The following is a 20,950-nucleotide window of genomic DNA, read 5'->3' on the forward strand; positions in this document are numbered from 1 at the left end:
ATTTATCTTCTTCTTAGCAAGTGTCATGCATTCTGCTTCTCCAGCGTTTTTAAGAGCTGTTGATGATGTCAAATGCAGCTTACGGCCACACCGCTCTCTAAGCGCCCGATATCGCCCGATCTCGGCAGCCAAATAGAGCTGGGCCTGGTTAGTACTTGGTAGGAAGACCGCCTGGGAATACCAGGTGCTGTAAGCTTTTTTGCTTGGGTTTACGGGCAGCTCAAGCTGGTGTTACTGCCTATTTATTCATAGAAATTGTTCTATATTTTCATCAAATTTTGTTCTTTCATTGCTGTTTTGCTACTTTATTGGTTTGTCAACCATCGTGCTTCATTACTAGTAGACCATGTTACGGTCCTGGCCATATGTGTTGTTTTTATTTTCTTGTTCTTATAGGTGCCCTGCCTGATTGGCCGGATTTGGGGGAAGTACAGGAAGCTGATTGGTCCATCCTACACTTCCTGGAGTTTTAAAAGTACGGTTCCCAACAGCTAGCGAGGCTCTTTCTGGCAGTAGCACCTGTTTGCTGTTCTTGGTTTCCAAATCTTATTTAGCATTTTTGAATTGTTAGGTTTTGTGCCGTGGTTTTGTTTATAAATTGTATATTTTGTAAATAGTATTAAATCTGTAGGGGTGGACTGCCATTTTCTTTTGATTGTTTTCTCTTGTTTTCACATTAGGGAGTTAGGGTTAGCGACTATCTTTTGGTTTGTTTATTTCTATCAGGCTAGCTAGCGCTTTCTGTGGGAAATGGCTTATTTTGTTTATTATGTTGGCCTTGGTTCGCCCTGAGTTGTAGTGTCATGTTTTGTTTGACACTTTCTTTCGTTTAAAATAAATATCATTCTGTTGGAACATCTCGATCCTGGATTTTGGTTTGGGGATCGGAGAGGGAACATGCTAATTTATCTTTGTATGTTGCACCCTGAGCCCCTAGACAGGGGCGTAACAGACCAGTACAGTTATAGTACTTTGTACTTTGCCACATTTATCTTCTTCTTAGCAAGTTTCATGCATTCTGCTTCTCCAGCGTTTTTAAGAGCTGTTGATGATGTCAAATGCAGCTTACGGCCACACCGCTCTCTACGCGCCCGATCTCGGCAGCCAAATAGAGCCGGGCCTGGTTAGTACTTGGTAGGAAGACCGCCTGGGAATACCAGGTGCTGTAAGCTTTTTTGCTTGGGTTTACGGGCAGCACAAGCTGGTGTTACTGCCTATTTATTCATAGAAATTGTTCTATATTTTCATCAAATTTTGTTCTTTCATTGCTGTTTTGCTACTTTATTGGTTTGCCAACCATCGTGCTTCATTACTAGTAGACCATGTTACGGTCCTGGCCATATGTGTTGTTTTTATTTTCTTGTTCTCATAGGTGCCCTGCCTGATTGGCCGGATTTGGGGGCAGTACAGGAAGCTGATTGGTCCATCCTACACTTCCTGGAGTTTTAAAAGTACGGTTCCCAACAGCTAGCGAGGCTTATTCTCACATCAGCACCTGTTTGCTGTTCTTGGTTTCCAAACCTTATTTAGCATTTTTGAATTGTTAGGTTTTGTGCCGTGGTTTTGTTTATAAATTGTATATTTTGTAAATAGTATTAAATCTGTAGGGGTGGACTGCCATTTTCTTTTGATTGTTTTCTCTTGTTTTCACATTAGGGAGTTAGGGTTAGCGACTGTCTTTTGGTTTGTTTATTTCTATCAGGCTAGCTAGCACTTTCTGTGGGAAATGGCTTATTTTGTTTATTATGTTGGCCTTGGTTCGCCCTGAGTTGTAGTGTCATGTTTTGTTTGACACTTTCTTTCGTTTAAAATAAATATCATTCTGTTGGAACATCTCGATCCTGGATTTTGGTTTGGGGATCGGAGAGGGAACATGCAAATTTATCTTTGTATGTTTCACCCTGACCCCCTTGACAGGGGCGTAACAGACCAGTACAGTTATAGTACTTTGTACTTTGCCACATTTATCTTCTTCTTAGCAAGTGTCATGCATTTTGCTTCTCTAGCGTTTTTAAGAGCTGTTGATGATGTCAAATGCAGCTTACGGCCACACCGCTCTCTAAGCGCTCGATCTCGTCCGATCTCGGCAGCCAAATAGAGCCGGGCCTGGTTAGTACTTGGTAGGAAGACCGCCTGGGAATACCAGGTGCTGTAAGCTTTTTTGCTGGGGTTTACGGGCAGCACAAGCTGGTGTTACTGCCTATTTATTCATAGAAATTGTTCTATATTTTCATCAAATTTTGTTCTTTCATTGCTGTTTTGCTACTTTATTGGTTTGCCAACCATCGTGCTTCATTACTAGTAGACCATGTTACGGTCCTGGCCATATGTGTTGTTTTTATTTTCTTGTTCTTATAGGTGCCCTGCCTGATTGGCCGGATTGGGGGGCAGTACAGGAAGCTGATTGGTCCATCCTACACTTCCTGGAGTTTTAAAAGTACGGTTCCCAACAGCTAGCGAGGCTTATTCTCACATCAGCACCTGTTTGCTGTTCTTGGTTTCCAAACCTTATTTAGCATTTTTGAATTGTTAGGTTTTGTGCCGTGGTTTTGTTTATAAATTGTATATTTTGTAAATAGTATTAAATCTGTAGGGGTGGACTGCCATTTTCTTTTGATTGTTTTCACATTAGGGAGTTAGGGTTAGCGACTGTCTTTTGGTTTGTTTATTTCTATCAGGCTAGCTAGCACTTTCTGTGGGAAATGGCTTATTTTGTTTATTATGTTGGCCTTGGTTCGCCCTGAGTTGTAGTGTCATGTTTTGTTTGACACTTTCTTTCGTTTAAAATAAATATCATTCTGTTGGAACATCTCGATCCTGGATTTTGGTTTGGGGATCGGAGAGGGAACATTCTAATTTATCTTTGTATGTTGCACCCTGAGCCCCTAGACAGGGGCGTAACAGACCAGTACAGTTATAGTACTTTGTACTTTGCCACATTTATCTTCTTCTTAGCAAGTGTCATGCATTCTGCTTCTCCAGCGTTTTTAAGAGCTGTTGATGATGTCAAATGCAGCTTACGGCCACACCGCTCTCTAAGCGCCCGATATCGCCCGATCTCGGCAGCCAAATAGAGCTGGGCCTGGTTAGTACTTGGTAGGAAGACCGCCTGGGAATACCAGGTGCTGTAAGCTTTTTTGCTTGGGTTTACGGGCAGCTCAAGCTGGTGTTTCTGCCTATTTATTCATAGAAATTGTTCTATATTTTCATCAAATTTTGTTCTTTCATTGCTGTTTTGCTACTTTATTGGTTTGTCAACCATCGTGCTTCATTACTAGTAGACCATGTTACGGTCCTGGCCATATGTGTTGTTTTTATTTTCTTGTTCTTATAGGTGCCCTGCCTGATTGGCCGGATTTGGGGGAAGTACAGGAAGCTGATTGGTCCATCCTACACTTCCTGGAGTTTTAAAAGTACGGTTCCCAACAGCTAGCGAGGCTCTTTCTGGCAGTAGCACCTGTTTGCTGTTCTTGGTTTCCAAATCTTATTTAGCATTTTTGAATTGTTAGGTTTTGTGCCGTGGTTTTGTTTATAAATTGTATATTTTGTAAATAGTATTAAATCTGTAGGGGTGGACTGCCATTTTCTTTTGATTGTTTTCTCTTGTTTTCACATTAGGGAGTTAGGGTTAGCGACTATCTTTTGGTTTGTTTATTTCTATCAGGCTAGCTAGCGCTTTCTGTGGGAAATGGCTTATTTTGTTTATTATGTTGGCCTTGGTTCGCCCTGAGTTGTAGTGTCATGTTTTGTTTGACACTTTCTTTCGTTTAAAATAAATATCATTCTGTTGGAACATCTCGATCCTGGATTTTGGTTTGGGGATCGGAGAGGGAACATGCTAATTTATCTTTGTATGTTGCACCCTGAGCCCCTAGACAGGGGCGTAACAGACCAGTACAGTTATAGTACTTTGTACTTTGCCACACTTATCTTCTTCTTAGCAAGTGTCATGCATTCTGCTTCTCCAGCGTTTTTAAGAGCTGTTGATGATGTCAAATGCAGCTTACGGCCACACCGCTCTCTAAGCGCCCGATCTCGCCCGATCTCGGCAGCCAAATAGAGCCGGGCCTGGTTAGTACTTGGTAGGAAGACCGCCTGGGAATACCAGGTGCTGTAAGCTTTTTTGCTTGGGTTTACGGGCAGCTCAAGCTGGTGTTACTGCATATTTATTCATAGAAATTGTTCTATATTTTCATCAAATTTTGTTCTTTCATTGCTGTTTTGCTACTTTATTGGTTTGTCAACCATCGTGCTTCATTACTAGTAGACCATGTTACGGTCCTGGCCATATGTGTTGTTTTTATTTTGTTGTTCTTATAGGTGCCCTGCCTGATTGGCCGGATTTGGGGGAAGTACAGGAAGCTGATTGGTCCATCCTACACTTCCTGGAGTTTTAAAAGTACGGTTCCCAACAGCTAGCGAGGCTTATTCTGGCATCAGCACCTGTTTGCTGTTCTTGGTTTCCAAACCTTATTTAGCATTTTTGAATTGTTAGGTTTTGTGCCGTGGTTTTGTTTATAAATTGTATATTTTGTAAATAGTATTAAATCTGTAGGGGTGGACTGCCATTTTCTTTTGATTGTTTTCTCTTGTTTTCACATTAGGGAGTTAGGGTTAGCGACTGTCTTTTGGTTTGTTTATTTCTATCAGGCTAGCTAGCACTTTCTGTGGGAAATGGCTTATTTTGTTTATTATGTTGGCCTTGGTTCGCCCTGAGTTGTAGTGTCATGTTTTGTTTGACACTTTCTTTCGTTTAAAATAAATATCATTCTGTTGGAACATCTCGATCCTGGATTTTGGTTTGGGGATCGGAGAGGGAACATGCTAATTTATCTTTGTATGTTGCACCCTGAGCCCCTAGACAGGGGCGTAACAGACCAGTACAGTTATAGTACTTTGTACTTTGCCACATTTATTTTCTTCTTAGCAAGTGTCATGCATTCTGCTTCTCCAGCGTTTTTAAGAGCTGTTGATGATGTCAAATGCAGCTTACGGCCACACCGCTCTCTAAGCGCCCGATCTCGCCCGATCTCGGCAGCCAAATAGAGCCAGGCCTGGTTAGTACTTGGTAGGAAGACCGCCTGGGAATACCAGGTGCTGTAAGCTTTTTGCTTGGGTTTACGGGCAGCACAAGCTGGTGTTACTGCCTATTTATTCATAGAAATTGTTCTATATTTTCATCAAATTTTGTTCTTTCATTGCTGTTTTGCTACTTTATTGGTTTGCCAACCATCGTGCTTCATTACTAGTAGACCATGTTACGGTCCTGGCCATATGTGTTGTTTTTATTTTCTTGTTCTTATAGGTGCCCTGCCTGATTGGCCGGATTTGGGGGAAGTACAGGAAGCTGATTGGTCCATCCTACACTTCCTGGAGTTTTAAAAGTACGGTTCCCAACAGCTAGCGAGGCTCTTTCTGGCAGTAGCACCTGTTTGCTGTTCTTGGTTTCCAAATCTTATTTAGCATTTTTGAATTGTTAGGTTTTGTGCCGTGGTTTTGTTTATAAATTGTATATTTTGTAAATAGTATTAAATCTGTAGGGGTGGACTGCCATTTTCTTTTGATTGTTTTCTCTTGTTTTCACATTAGGGAGTTAGGGTTAGCGACTGTCTTTTGGTTTGTTTATTTCTATCAGGCTAGCTAGCGCTTTCTGTGGGAAATGGCTTATTTTGTTTATTATGTTGGCCTTGGTTCGCCCTGAGTTGTAGTGTCATGTTTTGTTTGACACTTTCTTTCGTTTAAAATAAATATCATTCTGTTGGAACATCTCAATCCTGGATTTTGGTTTGAGGATCGGAGAGGGAACATGCAAATTTATCTTTGTATGTTTCACCCTGACCCCCTAGACAGGGGCGTAACAGACCAGTACAGTTATAGTACTTTGTACTTTGCCACATTTATCTTCTTCTTAGCAAGTGTCATGCATTCTGCTTCTCCAGCGTTTTTAAGAGCTGTTGATGATGTCAAATGCAGCTTACGGCCACACCGCTCTCTAAGCGCCCGATCTCGTCCGATCTCGGCAGCCAAATAGAGCCGGGCCTGGTTAGTACTTGGTAGGAAGACCGCCTGGGAATACCAGGTGCTGTAAGCTTTTTTGCTTGGGTTTACGGGCAGCACAAGCTGGTGTTACTGCCTATTTATTCATAGAAATTGTTCTATATTTTCATCAAATTTTGTTCTTTCATTGCTGTTTTGCTACTTTATTGGTTTGCCAACCATCGTGCTTCATTACTAGTAGACCATGTTACGGTCCTGGCCATATGTGTTGTTTTTATTTTCTTGTTCTTATAGGTGCCCTGCCTGATTGGCCGGATTTGGGGGAAGTACAGGAAGCTGATTGGTCCATCCTACACTTCCTGGAGTTTTAAAAGTACGGTTCCCAACAGCTAGCGAGGCTCTTTCTGGCAGTAGCACCTGTTTGCTGTTCTTGGTTTCCAAATCTTATTTAGCATTTTTGAATTGTTAGGTTTTGTGCCGTGGTTTTGTTTATAAATTGTATATTTTGTAAATAGTATTAAATCTGTAGGGGTAGACTGCCATTTTCTTTTGATTGTTTTCTCTTGTTTTCACATTAGGGAGTTAGGGTTAGCGACTGTCTTTTGGTTTGTTTATTTCTATCAGGCTAGCTAGCACTTTCTGTGGGAAATGGCTTATTTTGTTTATTATGTTGGCCTTGGTTCGCCCTGAGTTGTAGTGTCATGTTTTGTTTGACACTTTCTTTCGTTTAAAATAAATATCATTCTGTTGGAACATCTCGATCCTGGATTTTGGTTTGGGGATCGGAGAGGGAACATGCAAATTTATCTTTGTATGTTTCACCCTGACCCCCTTGACAGGGGCGTAACAGACCAGTACAGTTATAGTACTTTGTACTTTGCCACATTTATCTTCTTCTTAGCAAGTGTCATGCATTCTGCTTCTCCAGCGTTTTTAAGAGCTGTTGATGATGTCAAATGCAGCTTACGGCCACACCGCTCTCTAAGCGCCCGATCTCGTCCGATCTCGGCAGCCAAATAGAGCCGGGCCTGGTTAGTACTTGGTAGGAAGACCGCCTGGGAATACCAGGTGCTGTAAGCTTTTTTGCTTGGGTTTACGGGCAGCACAAGCTGGTGTTACTGCCTATTTATTCATAGAAATTGTTCTATATTTTCATCAAATTTTGTTCTTTCATTGCTGTTTTGCTACTTTATTGGTTTGCCAACCATCGTGCTTCATTACTAGTAGACCATGTTACGGTCCTGGCCATATGTGTTGTTTTTATTTTCTTGTTCTTATAGGTGCCCTGCCTGATTGGCCGGATTTGGGGGCAGTACAGGAAGCTGATTGGTCCATCCTACACTTCCTGGAGTTTTAAAAGTACGGTTCCCAACAGCTAGCGAGGCTCTTTCTGGCATCAGCACCTGTTTGCTGTTCTTGGTTTCCAAACCTTATTTAGCATTTTTGAATTGTTAGGTTTTGTGCCGTGGTTTTGTTTATAAATTGTATATTTTGTAAATAGTATTAAATCTGTAGGGGTGAACTGCCATTTTCTTTGGACTGTTTTCACATTAGGGAGTTAGGGTTAGCGACTGTCTTTTGGTTTGTTTATTTCTATCAGGCTAGCTAGCACTTTCTGTGGGAAATGGCTTATTTTGTTAATTATGTTGGCCTTGGTTCGCCCTGAGTTGTAGTGTCATGTTTTATTTGACACTTTCTTTTGTTTAAAATAAATATCATTCTGTTGGAACATCTCGATCCTGGATTTTGGTTTGGGGATCGGAGAGGGAACATGCTAATTTATCTTTGTATGTTGCACCCTGACCCCCTAGACAGGGGCGTAACAGACCAGTACAGTTATAGTACTTTGTACTTTGCCACATTTATCTTCTTCTTAGCAAGTGTCATGCATTCTGCTTCTCTAGCGTTTTTAAGAGCTGTTGATGATGTCAAATGCAGCTTACGGCCACACCGCTCTCTAAGCGCCCGATCTCGTCCGATCTCGGCAGCCAAATAGAGCCGGGCCTGGTTAGTACTTGGTAGGAAGACCGCCTGGGAATACCAGGTGCTGTAAGCTTTTTTGCTTGGGTTTACGGGCAGCACAAGCTGGTGTTACTGCCTATTTATTCATAGAAATTGTTCTATATTTTCATCAAATTTTGTTCTTTCATTGCTGTTTTGCTACTTTATTGGTTTGCCAACCATCGTGCTTCATTACTAGTAGACCATGTTACGGTCCTGGCCATATGTGTTGTTTTTATTTTCTTGTTCTTATAGGTGCCCTGCCTGATTGGCCGGATTTGGGGGCAGTACAGGAAGCTGATTGGTCCATCCTACACTTCCTGGAGTTTTAAAAGTACGGTTCCCAACAGCTAGCGAGGCTCTTTCTGGCAGTAGCACCTGTTTGCTGTTTTTGGTTTCCAAATCTTATTTAGCATTTTTGAATTGTTAGGTTTTGTGCCGTGGTTTTGTTTATAAATTGTATATTTTGTAAATAGTATTAAATCTGTAGGGGTAGACTGCCATTTTCTTTTGATTGTTTTCTCTTGTTTTCACATTAGGGAGTTAGGGTTAGCGACTGTCTTTTGGTTTGTTTATTTCTATCAGGCTAGCTAGCACTTTCTGTGGGAAATGGCTTATTTTGTTTATTATGTTGGCCTTGGTTCGCCCTGAGTTGTAGTGTCATGTTTTGTTTGACACTTTCTTTCGTTTAAAATAAATATCATTCTGTTGGAACATCTCGTTCCTGGATTTTGGTTTGGGGATCGGAGAGGGAACATGCAAATTTATCTTTGTATGTTTCACCCTGACCCCCTTGACAGGGGCGTAACAGACCAGTACAGTTATAGTACTTTGTACTTTGCCACATTTATCTTCTTTTTAGCAAGTGTTATGCATTCTGCTTCTCTAGCGTTTTTAAGAGCTGTTGATGATGTCAAATGCAGCTTACGGCCACACCGCTCTCTAAGCGCCCGATCTCGTCCGATCTCGGCAGCCAAATAGAGCCGGGCCTGGTTAGTACTTGGTAGGAAGACCGCCTGGGAATACCAGGTGCTTTAAGCTTTTTTGCTTGGGTTTACGGGCAGCACAAGCTGGTGTTACTGCCTATTTATTCATAGAAATTGTTCTATATTTTCATCAAATTTTGTTCTTTCATTGCTGTTTTGCTACTTTATTGGTTTGCCAACCATCGTGCTTCATTACTAGTAGACCATGTTACGGTCCTGGCCATATGTGTTGTTTTTATTTTCTTGTTCTTATAGGTGCCCCTGCCTGATTGGCCGGATTTGGGGGCAGTACAGGAAGCTGATTGGTCCATCCTACACTTCCTGGAGTTTTAAAAGTACGGTTCCCAACAGCTAGCGAGGCTCTTTCTGGCATCAGCACCTGTTTGCTGTTCTTGGTTTCCAAACCTTATTTAGCATTTTTGAATTGTTAGGTTTTGTGCCGTGGTTTTGTTTATAAATTGTATATTTTGTAAATAGTATTAAATCTGTAGGGGTGAACTGCCATTTTCTTTGGACTGTTTTCACATTAGGGAGTTAGGGTTAGCGACTGTCTTTTGGTTTGTTTATTTCTATCAGGCTAGCTAGCACTTTCTGTGGGAAATGGCTTATTTTGTTTATTATGTTGGCCTTGGTTCGCCCTGAGTTGTAGTGTCATGTTTTGTTTGACACTTTCTTTCGTTTAAAATAAATATCATTCTGTTGGAACATCTCAATCCTGGATTTTGGTTTGGGGATCGGAGAGGGAACATGCTAATTTATCTTTGTATGTTGCACCCTGACCCCCTAGACAGGGGCGTAACAGACCAGTACAGTTATAGTACTTTGTACTTTGCCACATTTATCTTCTTCTTAGCAAGTGTCATGCATTCTGCTTCTCCAGCGTTTTTAAGAGCTGTTGATGATGTCAAATGCAGCTTACGGCCACACCGCTCTCTAAGCGCCCGATCTCGTCCGATCTCGGCAGCCAAATAGAGCTGGGCCTGGTTAGTACTTCGTAGGAAGACCGCCTGGGAATACCAGGTTCTGTAAGCTTTTTTGCTTGGGTTTACGGGCAGCACAAGCTGGTGTTACTGCCTATTTATTCATAGAAATTGTTCTATATTTTCATCAAATTTTGTTCTTTCATTGCTGTTTTGCTACTTTATTGGTTTGTCAACCATCGTGCTTCATTACTAGTAGACCATGTTACGGTCCTGGCCATATGTGTTGTTTTTATTTTGTTGTTCTTATAGGTGCCCTGCCTGATTGGCCGGATTTGGGGGAAGTACAGGAAGCTGATTGGTCCATCCTACACTTGCTGGAGTTTTAAAAGTACGGTTCCCAACATCTAGCGAGGCTCTTTCTGGCATCAGCACCTGTTTGCTGTTCTTGGTTTCCAAACCTTATTTAGCATTTTTGAATTGTTAGGTTTTGTGACGTGGTTTTGTTTATAAATTGTATATTTTGTAAATAGTATTAAATCTGTAGGGGTGAACAGCCATTTTCTTTTGATTGTTTTCTCTTGTTTTCACATTAGGGAGTTAGGGTTAGCGACTGTCTTTTGGTTTGTCTATTTCTATCAGGCTAGCTAGCACTTTCTGTGGGAAATGGCTTATTTTGTTTATTATGTTGGCCTTGGTTCGCCCTGAGTTGTAGTGTCATGTTTTGTTTGACACTTTCTTTCGTTTAAAATAAATATCATTCTGTTGGAACATCTCGATCCTGGATTTTGGTTTGGGGATCGGAGAGGGAACATGCTAATTTATCTTTGTATGTTGCACCCTGAGCCCCTAGACAGGGGCGTAACAGACCAGTACAGTTATAGTACTATGTACTTTGCCACATTTATCTTCTTCTTAGCAAGTGTCATGCATTCTGCTTCTCCAGCGTTTTTAAGAGCTGTTGATGATGTCAAATGCAGCTTACGGCCACACCGCTCTCTAAGCGCCCGATCTCGCCCGATCTCGGCAGCCAAATAGAGCTGGGCCTGGTTAGTACTTGGTAGGAAGACCGCCTGGGAATACCAGGTGCTGTAAGCTTTTTTGCTTGGGTTTACGGGCAGCTCAAGCTGGTGTTACTGCCTATTTATTCATAGAAATTGTTCTATATTTTCATCAAATTTTGTTCTTTCATTGCTGTTTTGCTACTTTATTGGTTTGTCAACCATCGTGCTTCATTACTAATAGACCATGTTACGGTCCTGGCCATATGTGTTGTTTTTATTTTCTTGTTCTTATAGGTGCCCTGCCTGATTGGCCGGATTTGGGGGAAGTACAGGAAGCTGATTGGTCCATCCTACACTTCCTGGAGTTTTAAAAGTACGGTTCCCAACAGCTAGCGAGGCTCTTTCTGGCAGTAGCACCTGTTTGCTGTTCTTGGTTTCCAAATCTTATTTAGCATTTTTGAATTGTTAGGTTTTGTGCTGTGGTTTTGTTTATAAATTGTATATTTTGTAAATAGTATTAAATCTGTAGGGGTGGACTGCCATTTTCTTTTGATTGTTTTCTCTTGTTTTCACATTAGGGAGTTAGGGTTAGCGACTATCTTTTGGTTTGTTTATTTCTATCAGGCTAGCTAGCGCTTTCTGTGGGAAATGGCTTTTTTTTTTTATTATGTTGGCCTTGGTTCGCCCTGAGTTGTAGTGTCATGTTTTGTTTGACACTTTCTTTCATTTAAAATAAATATCATTCTGTTGGAACATCTCGATCCTGGATTTTGGTTTGGGGATCGGAGAGGGAACATGCTAATTTATCTTTGTATGTTGCACCCTGAGCCCCTAGACAGGGGCGTAACAGACCAGTACAGTTATAGTACTTTGTACTTTGCCACATTTATCTTCTTCTTAGCAAGTGTCATGCATTCTGCTTCTCCAGCGTTTTTAAGAGCTGTTGATGATGTCAAATGCAGCTTACGGCCACACCGCTCTCTAAGCGCCCGATCTCGCCCGATCTCGGCAGCCAAATAGAGCCGGGCCTGGTTAGTACTTGGTAGGAAGACCGCCTGGGAATACCAGGTGCTGTAAGCTTTTTTGCTTGGGTTTACGGGCAGCTCAAGCTGGTGTTACTGCCTATTTATTCATAGAAATTGTTCTATATTTTCATCAAATTTTGTTCTTTCATTGCTGTTTTGCTACTTTATTGGTTTGTCAACCATCGTGCTTCATTACTAGTAGACCATGTTACGGTCCTGGCCATATGTGTTGTTTTTTTTTTCTTGTTCTTATAGGTGCCCTGCCTGATTGGCCGGATTTGGGGGAAGTACAGGAAGCTGATTGGTCCATCCTACACTTCCTGGAGTTTTAAAAGTACGGTTCCCAACAGCTAGCGAGGCTCTTTCTGGCAGTAGCACCTGTTTGCTGTTCTTGGTTTCCAAATCTTATTTAGCATTTTTGAATTGTTAGGTTTTGTGCCGTGGTTTTGTTTATAAATTGTATATTTTGTAAATAGTATTAAATCTGTAGGGGTGGACTGCCATTTTCTTTTGATTGTTTTCTCTTGTTTTCACATTAGGGAGTTAGGGTTAGCGACTGTCTTTTGGTTTGTTTATTTCTATCAGGCTAGCTAGCACTTTCTGTGGGAAATGGCTTAATTTGTTTATTATGTTGGCCTTGGTTCGCCCTGAGTTGTAGTGTCATGTTTTGTTTGACACTTTCTTTCGTTTAAAATAAATATCATTCTGTTGGAACATCTCGATCCTGGATTTTGGTTTGGGGATCGGAGAGGGAAAATGCCAATTTATCTTTGTATGTTGCACCCTGACCCCCTAGACAGGGGCGTAACAGACCAGTACAGTTATAGTACTTTGTACTTTGCCACATTTATCTTCTTCTTAGCAAGTGTCATGCATTCTGCTTCTCCAGCGTTTTTAAGAGCTGTTGATGATGTCAAATGCAGCTTACGGCCACACCGCTCTCTAAGCGCCCGATCTCGTCCGATCTCGGCAGCCAAATAGAGCCGGGCCTGGTTAGTACTTGGTAGGAAGACCGCCTGGGAATACCAGGTGCTGTAAGCTTTTTTGCTTGGGTTTACGGGCAGCACAAGCTGGTGTTACTGCCTATTTATTCATAGAAATTGTTCTATATTTTCATCAAATTTTGTTCTTTCATTGCTGTTTTGCTACTTTATTGGTTTGCCAACCATCGTGCTTCATTACTAGTAGACCATGTTACGGCCCTGGCCATATGTGTTGTTTTTATTTTCTTGTTCTTATAGGTGCCCTGCCTGATTGGCCGGATTGGGGGGCAGTACAGGAAGCTGATTGGTCCATCCTACACTTCCTGGAGTTTTAAAAGTACGGTTCCCAACAGCTAGCGAGGCTTATTTTGGCATCAGCACCTGTTTGCTGTTCTTGGTTTCCAAACCTTATTTAGCATTTTTGAATTGTTAGGTTTTGTGCCGTGGTTTTGATTATAAATTGTATATTTTGTAAATAGTATTAAATCTGTAGGGGTGAACTGCCATTTTCTTTGGACTGTTTTCACATTAGGGAGTTAAGGTTAGCGACTGTCTATTGATTTGTTTATTTCTATCAGGCTAGCTAGCACTTTCTGTGGGAAATGGCTTATTTTGTTTATTATGTTGGCCTTGGTTCACCCTGAGTTGTAGTGTCATGTTTTATTTGACACTTTCTTTTGTTTAAAATAATTATCATTCTGTTGGAACATCTCGATCCTGGATTTTGGTTTGGGGATCGGAGAGGGAACATTCTAATTTATCTTTGTATGTTGCACCCTGAGCCCCTAGACAGGGGCGTAACAGACCAGTACAGTTATAGTACTTTGTACTTTGCCACATTTATCTTCTTCTTAGCAAGTGTCATGCATTCTGCTTCTCCAGCGTTTTTAAGAGCTGTTGATGATGTCAAATGCAGCTTACGGCCACACCGCTCTCTAAGCGCCCGATCTCGTCCGATCTCGGCAGCCAAATAGAGCCGGGCCTGGTTAGTACTTGGTAGGAAGACCGCCTGGGAATACCAGGTGCTGTAAGCTTTTTTGCTTGGGTTTACGGGCAGCACAAGCTGGTGTTACTGCCTATTTATTCATAGAAATTGTTCTATATTTTCATCAAATTTTGTTCTTTCATTGCTGTTTTGCTACTTTATTGGTTTGCCAACCATCGTGCTTCATTACTAGTAGACCATGTTACGGTCCTGGCCATATGTGTTGTTTTTATTTTCTTGTTCTTATAGGTGCCCTGCCTGATTGGCCGGATTTGGGGGCAGTACAGGAAGCTGATTGGTCCATCCTACACTTCCTGGAGTTTTAAAAGTACGGTTCCCAACAGCTAGCGAGGCTTATTTTGGCATCAGCACCTGTTTGCTGTTCTTGGTTTCCAAACCTTATTTAGCATTTTTGAATTGTTAGGTTTTGTGCCGTGGTTTTGTTTATAAATTGTATATTTTGTAAATAGTATTAAATCTGTAGGGGTGAACTGCCATTTTCTTTGGACTGTTTTCACATTAGGGAGTTAGGGTTAGCGACTGTCTATTGGTTTGTTTATTTCTATCAGGCTAGCTAGCACTTTCTGTGGGAAATGGCTTATTTTGTTTATTATGTTGGCCTTGGTTCACCCTGAGTTGTAGTGTCATGTTTTATTTGACACTTTCTTTTGTTTAAAATAAATATCATTCTTTTGGAACATCTCGATCCTGGATTTTGGTTTGGGGATCGGAGAGGGAACATTCTAATTTATCTTTGTATGTTGCACCCTGACCCCCTAGACAGGGGCGTAACAGACCAGTACAGTTATAGTACTTTGTACTTTGCCACATTTATCTTCTTCTTAGCAAGTGTCATGCATTCTGCTTCTCCAGCGTTTTTAAGAGCTGTTGATGATGTCAAATGCAGCTTACGGCCACACCGCTCTCTAAGCGCCCGATCTCGTCCGATCTCGGCAGCCAAATAGGGCCGGGCCTGGTTAGTACTTGGTAGGAATACCGCCTGGGAATACCAGGTGCTTTAAGCTTTTTTGCTTGGGTTTACGGGCAGCACAAGCTGGTGTTACTGCCTATTTATTCATAGAAATTGTTCTATATTTTCATCAAATTTTGTTCTTTCATTGCTGTTTTGCTACTTTATTGGTTTGTCAACCATCGTGCTTCATTACTAGTAGACCATGTTACGGTCCTGGCCATATGTGTTGTTTTTATTTTCTTGTTCTTATAGGTGCCCTGCCTGATTGGCCGGATTTGGGGGAAGTACAGGAAGCTGATTGGTCCATCCTACACTTCCTGGAGTTTTAAAAGTACGGTTCCCAACAGCTAGCGAGGCTCTTTCTGGCAGTAGCACCTGTTTGCTGTTCTTGGTTTCCAAATCTTATTTAGCATTTTTGAATTGTTAGGTTTTGTGCCGTGGTTTTGTTTATAAATTGTATATTTTGTAAATAGTATTAAATCTGTAGGGGTGGACTGCCATTTTCTTTTGATTGTTTTCTCTTGTTTTCACATTAGGGAGTTAGGGTTAGCGACTGTCTTTTGGTTTGTTTATTTCTATCAGGCTAGCTAGCACTTTCTGTGGGAAATGGCTTATTTTGTTTATTATGTTGGCCTTGGTTCGCCCTGAGTTGTAGTGTCATGTTTTGTTTGACACTTTCTTTCGTTTAAAATAAATATCATTCTGTTGGAACATCTCGATCCTGGATTTTGGTTTGGGGATCGGAGAGGGAACATGCTAATTTATCTTTGTATGTTGCACCCTGACCCCCTAGACAGGGGCGTAACAGACCAGTACAGTTATAGTACTTTGTACTTTGCCACATTTATCTTCTTCTTAGCAAGTGTCATGCATTCTGCTTCTCCAGCGTTTTTAAGAGCTGTTGATGATGTCAAATGCAGCTTACGGCCCCACAGCTCTCTAAGCGCCCGATCTCGTCCGATCTCGGCAGCCAAATAGAGCCGGGCCTGGTTAGTACTTGGTAGGAAGACCGCCTGGGAATACCAGGTGCTGTAAGCTTTTTTGCTTGGGTTTACGGGCAGCACAAGCTGGTGTTACTGCCTATTTATTCATAGAAATTGTTCTATATTTTCATCAAATTTTGTTCTTTCATTGCTGTTTTGCTACTTTATTGGTTTGTCACCCATCGTGCTTCATTACTAATAGAGCATGTTACGGTCCTGGCCATATGTGTTGTTTTTATTTTCTTGTTCTTATAGGTGCCCTGCCTGATTGACCGGATTGGGGGGCAGTACAGGAAGCTGATTGGTCCATCCTACACCTGCTGGAGTTTTAAAAGTACGGTTCCCAACAGCTAGCGAGGCTCTTTCTGGCATCAGCACCTGTTTGCTGTTCTTGGTTTCCAAACCTTATTTAGCATTTTTGAATTGTTAGGTTTTGTGCCGTGGTTTTGTTTATAAATTGTATATTTTGTAAATAGTATTAAATCTGTAGGGGTGAACTGCCATTTTCTTTGGACTGTTTTCACATTAGGGAGTTAGGGTTAGCGACTGTCTTTTGGTTTGTTTATTTCTATCAGGCTAGCTAGCACTTTCTGTGGGAAATGGCTTATTTTGTTTATTATGTTGGCCTTGGTTCGCCCTGAGTTGTAGTGTCATGTTTTGTTTGACACTTTCTTTCGTTTAAAATAAATATCATTCTGTTGGAACATCTCGATCCTGGATTTTGGTTTGGGGATCGGAGAGGGAACATGCTAATTTATCTTTGTGTGTTGCACCCTGACCCCCTAGACAGGGGCGTAACAGACCAGTACAGTTATAGTACTTTGTACTTTGCCACATTTATCTTCTTCTTAGCAAGTGTCATGCATTCTGCTTCTCCAGCGTTTTTAAGAGCTGTTGATGATGTCAAATGCAGCTTACGGCCACACCGCTTTCTAAGCGCCCGATCTCGTCCGATCTCGGCAGCCAAATAGAGCCGGGCCTGGTTAGTACTTGGTAGGAAGACCGCCTGGGAATACCAGGTGCTGTAAGCTTTTTTGCTTGGGTTTACGGGCAGCACAAGCTGGTGTTACTGCCTATTTATTCATAGAAATTGTTCTATATTTTCATCAAATTTTGTTCTTTCATTGCTGTTTTGCTACTTTATTGGTTTGTCAACCATCGTGCTTCATTACTAGTAGACCATGTTACGGTCCTGGCCATATGTGTTGTTTTTATTTTGTTGTTCTTATAGGTGCCCTGCCTGATTGGCCGGATTTGGGGGAAGTACAGGAAGCTGATTGGTCCATCCTACACTTCCTGGAGTTTTAAAAGTACGGTTCCCAACAGCTAGCGAGGCTCTTTCTGGCAGCAGCACCTGTTTGCTGTTCTTGCTTTCCAAACCTTATTTAGCATTTTTGAATTGTTAGGTTTTGTGCCGTGGTTTTGTTTATAAATTGTATATTTTGTAAATAGTATTAAATCTGTAGGGGTGGACTGCCATTTTCTTTTGATTGTTTTCTCTTGTTTTCACATTAGGGAGTTAGGGTTAGCGACTGTCTTTTGGTTTGTTTATTTCTATCAGGCTAGCTAGCACTTTCTGTGGGAAATGGCTTATTTTGTTTATTATGTTGGCCTTGGTTCGCCCTGAGTTGTAGTGTCATGTTTTGTTTGACACTTTCTTTCGTTTAAAATAAATATCATTCTGTTGGAACATCTCGATCCTGGATTTTGGTTTGGGGATCGGAGAGGGAACATGCTAATTTATCTTTGTATGTTGCACCCTGACCCCCTGGACAGGGGCGTAACAGACCAGTACAGTTATAGTACTTTGTACTTTGCCACATTTATCTTCTTCTTAGCAAGTGTCATGCATTCTGCTTCTCCAGCGTTTTTAAGAGCTGTTGATGATGTCAAATGCAGCTTACGGCCACACCGCTCTCTAAGCGCCCGATCTCGTCCGATCTCGGCAGCCAAATAGAGCCGGGCCTTGTTAGTACTTGGTAGGAAGACCGCGTGGGAATACCAGGTGCTGTAAGCTTTTTTGCTTGGGTTTACGGGCAGCACAAGCTGGTGTTACTGCCTATTTATTCATAGAAATTGTTCTATATTTTCATCAAATTTTGTTCTTTCATTGCTGTTTTGCTACTTTATTGGTTTGTCAACCATCGTGCTTCATTACTAGTAGACCATGTTACGGTCCTGGCCATATGTGTTGTTTTTATTTTGTTGTTCTTATAGGTGCCCTGCCTGATTGGCCGGATTGGGGGGCAGTACAGGAAGCTGATTGGTCCATCCTACACTTCCTGGAGTTTTAAAAGTACGGTTCCCAACAGCTAGCGAGGCTCTTTCTGGCAGCAGCACCTGTTTGGTGGTCTTGGTTTCCAAACTTTATTTAGCATTTTTGAATTGTTAGGTTTTGTGCCGTGGTTTTGTTTATAAATTGTATATTTTGTAAATAGTATTAAATCTGTAGGGGTGAACTGCCATTTTCTTTGGATTGTTTTCACATTTGGGAGTTAGGGTTAGCGACTGTCTTTTGGTTTGTTTATTTCTATCAGGCTAGCTAGCACTTTCTGTGGGAAATGGCTTATTTTGTTTATTATGTTGGCCTTGGTTCGCCCTGAGTTGTAGTGTCATGTTTTGTTTGACACTTTCTTTCGTTTAAAATGAATATCATTCTGTTGGAACATCTCGATCCTGGATTTTGGTTTGGGGATCGGAGAGGGAACATGCTAATTTATCTTTGTATGTTGCACCCTGACCCCCTGGACAGGGGCGTAACAGACCAGTACAGTTATAGTACTTTGTACTTTGCCACATTTATCTTCTTCTTAGCAAGTGTCATGCATTCTGCTTCTCCAGCGTTTTTAAGAGCTGTTGATGATGTCAAATGCAGCTTACGGCCACACCGCTCTCTAAGCGCCCGATCTCGTCCGATCTCGGCAGCCAAATAGAGCCGGGCCTGGTTAGTACTTGGTAGGAAGACCGCCTGGGAATACCAGGTGCTGTAAGCTTTTTTGCTTGGGTTTACGGGCAGCACAAGCTGGTGTTACTGCCTATTTATTCATAGAAATTGTTCTATATTTTCATCAAATTTTGTTCTTTCATTGCTGTTTTGCTACTTTATTGGTTTGCCAACCATCGTGCTTCATTACTAGTAGACCATGTTACGGTCCTGGCCATATGTGTTGTTTTTATTTTCTTGTTCTTATAGGTGCCCTGCCTGATTGGCTGGATTGGGGGGCAGTACAGGAAGCTGATTGGTCCATCCTACACTTCCTGGAGTTTTAAAAGTACGGTTCCCAACAGCTAGCGAGGCTCTTTCTGGCATCAGCACCTGTTTGCTGTTCTTGGTTTCCAAACCTTATTTAGCATTTTTGAATTGTTAGGTTTTGTGCCGTGGTTTTGTTTATAAATTGTATATTTTGTAAATAGTATTAAATCTGTAGGGGTGAACTGCCATTTTCTTTGGACTGTTTTCACATTAGGGAGTTAGGGTTAGCGACTGTCTTTTGGTTTGTTTATTTCTATCAGGCTAGCTAGCACTTTCTGTGGGAAATGGCTTATTTTGTTTATTATGTTGGCCTTGGTTCGCCCTGAGTTGTAGTGTCATGTTTTGTTTGACACTTTCTTTCGTTTAAAATAAATATCATTCTGTTGGAACATCTCGATCCTGGATTTTGGTTTGGGGATCGGAGAGGGAACATGCTAATTTATCTTTGTATGTTGCACCCTGACCCCCTGGACAGGGGCGTAACAGACCAGTACAGTTATAGTACTTTGTACGTTGCCACATTTATCTTCTTCTTAGCAAGTGTCATGCATTCTGCTTCTCCAGCGTTTTTAAGAGCTGTTGATGATGTCAAATGCAGCTTACGGCCACACCGCTCTCTAAGCGCCCGATCTCGTCCGATCTCGGCAGCCAAATAGAGCCGGGCCTGGTTAGTACTTGGTAGGAAGACCGCCTAGGAATACCAGGTGCTGTAAGCTTTTTTGCTTGGGTTTACGGGCAGCACAAGCTGGTGTTACTGCCTATTTATTCATAGAAATTGTTCTATATTTTCATCAAATTTTGTTCTTTCATTGCTGTTTTGCTACTTTATTGGTTTTTCAACCATCGTGCTTCATTACTAGTAGACCATGTTACGGTCCTGGCCATATGTGTTGTTTTTGATTTGTTGTTCTTATAGGTGCCCTGCCTGATTGGCCGGATTGGGGGGCAGTACAGGAAGCTGATTGGTCCATCCTACACTTCCTGGAGTTTTAAAAGTACGGTTCCCAACAGCTAGCGAGGCTCTTTCTGGCAGCAGCACCTGTTTGCTGTTCTTGGTTTCCAAACCTTATTTAGCATTTTTGAATTGTTAGGTTTTGTGCTGTGGTTTTGTTTATAAATTGTATATTTTGTAATTCGTATTAAATCTGTAGGGGTGAACAGCCATTTTCTTTTGATTGTTTTCTCTTGTTTTCACATTAGGGAGTTAGGGTTAGCGACTGTCTTTTGGTTTGTTTATTTCTATCAGGCTAGCTAGCACTTTCTGTGGGAAATGGCTTATTTTGTTTATTATGTTGGCCTTGGTTCGCCCTGAGTTGTAGTGTCATGTTTTGTTTGACACTTTCTTTCGTTTAAAATAAATATCATTCTGTTGGAACATCTCAATCCTGGATTTTGGTTTGAGGATCGGAGAGGGAACATGCAAATTTATCTTTGTATGTTTCACCCTGACCCCCTAGAGAGGGGCGTAACAGACCAGTACAGTTATTGTACTTTGTACTTTGCCACATTTATCTTCTTCTTAGCAAGTGTCATGCATTCTGCTTCTCCAGCGTTTTTAAGAGCTGTTGATGATGTCAAATGCAGCTTACGGCCACACCGCTCTCTAAGCGCCCGATCTCGGCAGCCAAATAGAGCCGGGCCTGGTTAGTACTTGGTAGGAAGACCGCCTGGGAATACCAGGTGCTGTAAGCTTTTTTGCTTGGGTTTACGGGCAGCACAAGCTGGTGTTACTGCCTATTTATTCATAGAAATTGTTCTATATTTTCATCAAATTTTGTTCTTTCATTGCTGTTTTGCTACTTTATTGGTTTGCCAACCATCGTGCTTCATTACTAGTAGA

At 41.6% G+C, this 20,950-nt stretch overlaps 22 pseudogenes; all 22 read left to right on the plus strand.

The window, feature by feature from the left end:
• The first annotated feature begins 77 nt into the window (after positions 1–77).
• Positions 78–196, plus strand: LOC137121993 (5S ribosomal RNA; annotated as a pseudogene).
• An 867-nt stretch (positions 197–1,063) lies between these two features.
• On the plus strand, positions 1,064–1,172 carry LOC137122002 (5S ribosomal RNA; annotated as a pseudogene).
• Positions 1,173–2,039: 867 nt separating this feature from the next.
• LOC137122031 (5S ribosomal RNA) lies at positions 2,040–2,158 on the plus strand (annotated as a pseudogene).
• An 857-nt stretch (positions 2,159–3,015) lies between these two features.
• On the plus strand, positions 3,016–3,134 carry LOC137121994 (5S ribosomal RNA; annotated as a pseudogene).
• Positions 3,135–4,001: 867 nt separating this feature from the next.
• LOC137122039 (5S ribosomal RNA) lies at positions 4,002–4,120 on the plus strand (annotated as a pseudogene).
• Positions 4,121–4,987: 867 nt separating this feature from the next.
• On the plus strand, positions 4,988–5,106 carry LOC137121988 (5S ribosomal RNA; annotated as a pseudogene).
• An 866-nt stretch (positions 5,107–5,972) lies between these two features.
• LOC137122013 (5S ribosomal RNA) lies at positions 5,973–6,091 on the plus strand (annotated as a pseudogene).
• An 867-nt stretch (positions 6,092–6,958) lies between these two features.
• Positions 6,959–7,077, plus strand: LOC137122024 (5S ribosomal RNA; annotated as a pseudogene).
• An 857-nt stretch (positions 7,078–7,934) lies between these two features.
• Positions 7,935–8,053, plus strand: LOC137122037 (5S ribosomal RNA; annotated as a pseudogene).
• Positions 8,054–8,920: 867 nt separating this feature from the next.
• On the plus strand, positions 8,921–9,039 carry LOC137122051 (5S ribosomal RNA; annotated as a pseudogene).
• Positions 9,040–9,897: 858 nt separating this feature from the next.
• Positions 9,898–10,016, plus strand: LOC137122047 (5S ribosomal RNA; annotated as a pseudogene).
• An 867-nt stretch (positions 10,017–10,883) lies between these two features.
• LOC137122036 (5S ribosomal RNA) lies at positions 10,884–11,002 on the plus strand (annotated as a pseudogene).
• Positions 11,003–11,869: 867 nt separating this feature from the next.
• Positions 11,870–11,988, plus strand: LOC137122040 (5S ribosomal RNA; annotated as a pseudogene).
• Positions 11,989–12,855: 867 nt separating this feature from the next.
• On the plus strand, positions 12,856–12,974 carry LOC137122049 (5S ribosomal RNA; annotated as a pseudogene).
• Positions 12,975–13,831: 857 nt separating this feature from the next.
• LOC137121989 (5S ribosomal RNA) lies at positions 13,832–13,950 on the plus strand (annotated as a pseudogene).
• An 857-nt stretch (positions 13,951–14,807) lies between these two features.
• On the plus strand, positions 14,808–14,926 carry LOC137121990 (5S ribosomal RNA; annotated as a pseudogene).
• An 867-nt stretch (positions 14,927–15,793) lies between these two features.
• On the plus strand, positions 15,794–15,912 carry LOC137121992 (5S ribosomal RNA; annotated as a pseudogene).
• Positions 15,913–16,769: 857 nt separating this feature from the next.
• On the plus strand, positions 16,770–16,888 carry LOC137122026 (5S ribosomal RNA; annotated as a pseudogene).
• Positions 16,889–17,755: 867 nt separating this feature from the next.
• On the plus strand, positions 17,756–17,874 carry LOC137122053 (5S ribosomal RNA; annotated as a pseudogene).
• An 857-nt stretch (positions 17,875–18,731) lies between these two features.
• LOC137122000 (5S ribosomal RNA) lies at positions 18,732–18,850 on the plus strand (annotated as a pseudogene).
• Positions 18,851–19,707: 857 nt separating this feature from the next.
• LOC137122032 (5S ribosomal RNA) lies at positions 19,708–19,826 on the plus strand (annotated as a pseudogene).
• Positions 19,827–20,693: 867 nt separating this feature from the next.
• Positions 20,694–20,802, plus strand: LOC137121997 (5S ribosomal RNA; annotated as a pseudogene).
• The last annotated feature ends 148 nt before the right edge of the window (positions 20,803–20,950 follow it).

This window comes from Channa argus, unplaced genomic scaffold (genome assembly GCF_033026475.1).
Source record: "Channa argus isolate prfri unplaced genomic scaffold, Channa argus male v1.0 Contig133, whole genome shotgun sequence".
In the NCBI taxonomy this organism is placed as follows: domain Eukaryota; kingdom Metazoa; phylum Chordata; class Actinopteri; order Anabantiformes; family Channidae; genus Channa; species Channa argus.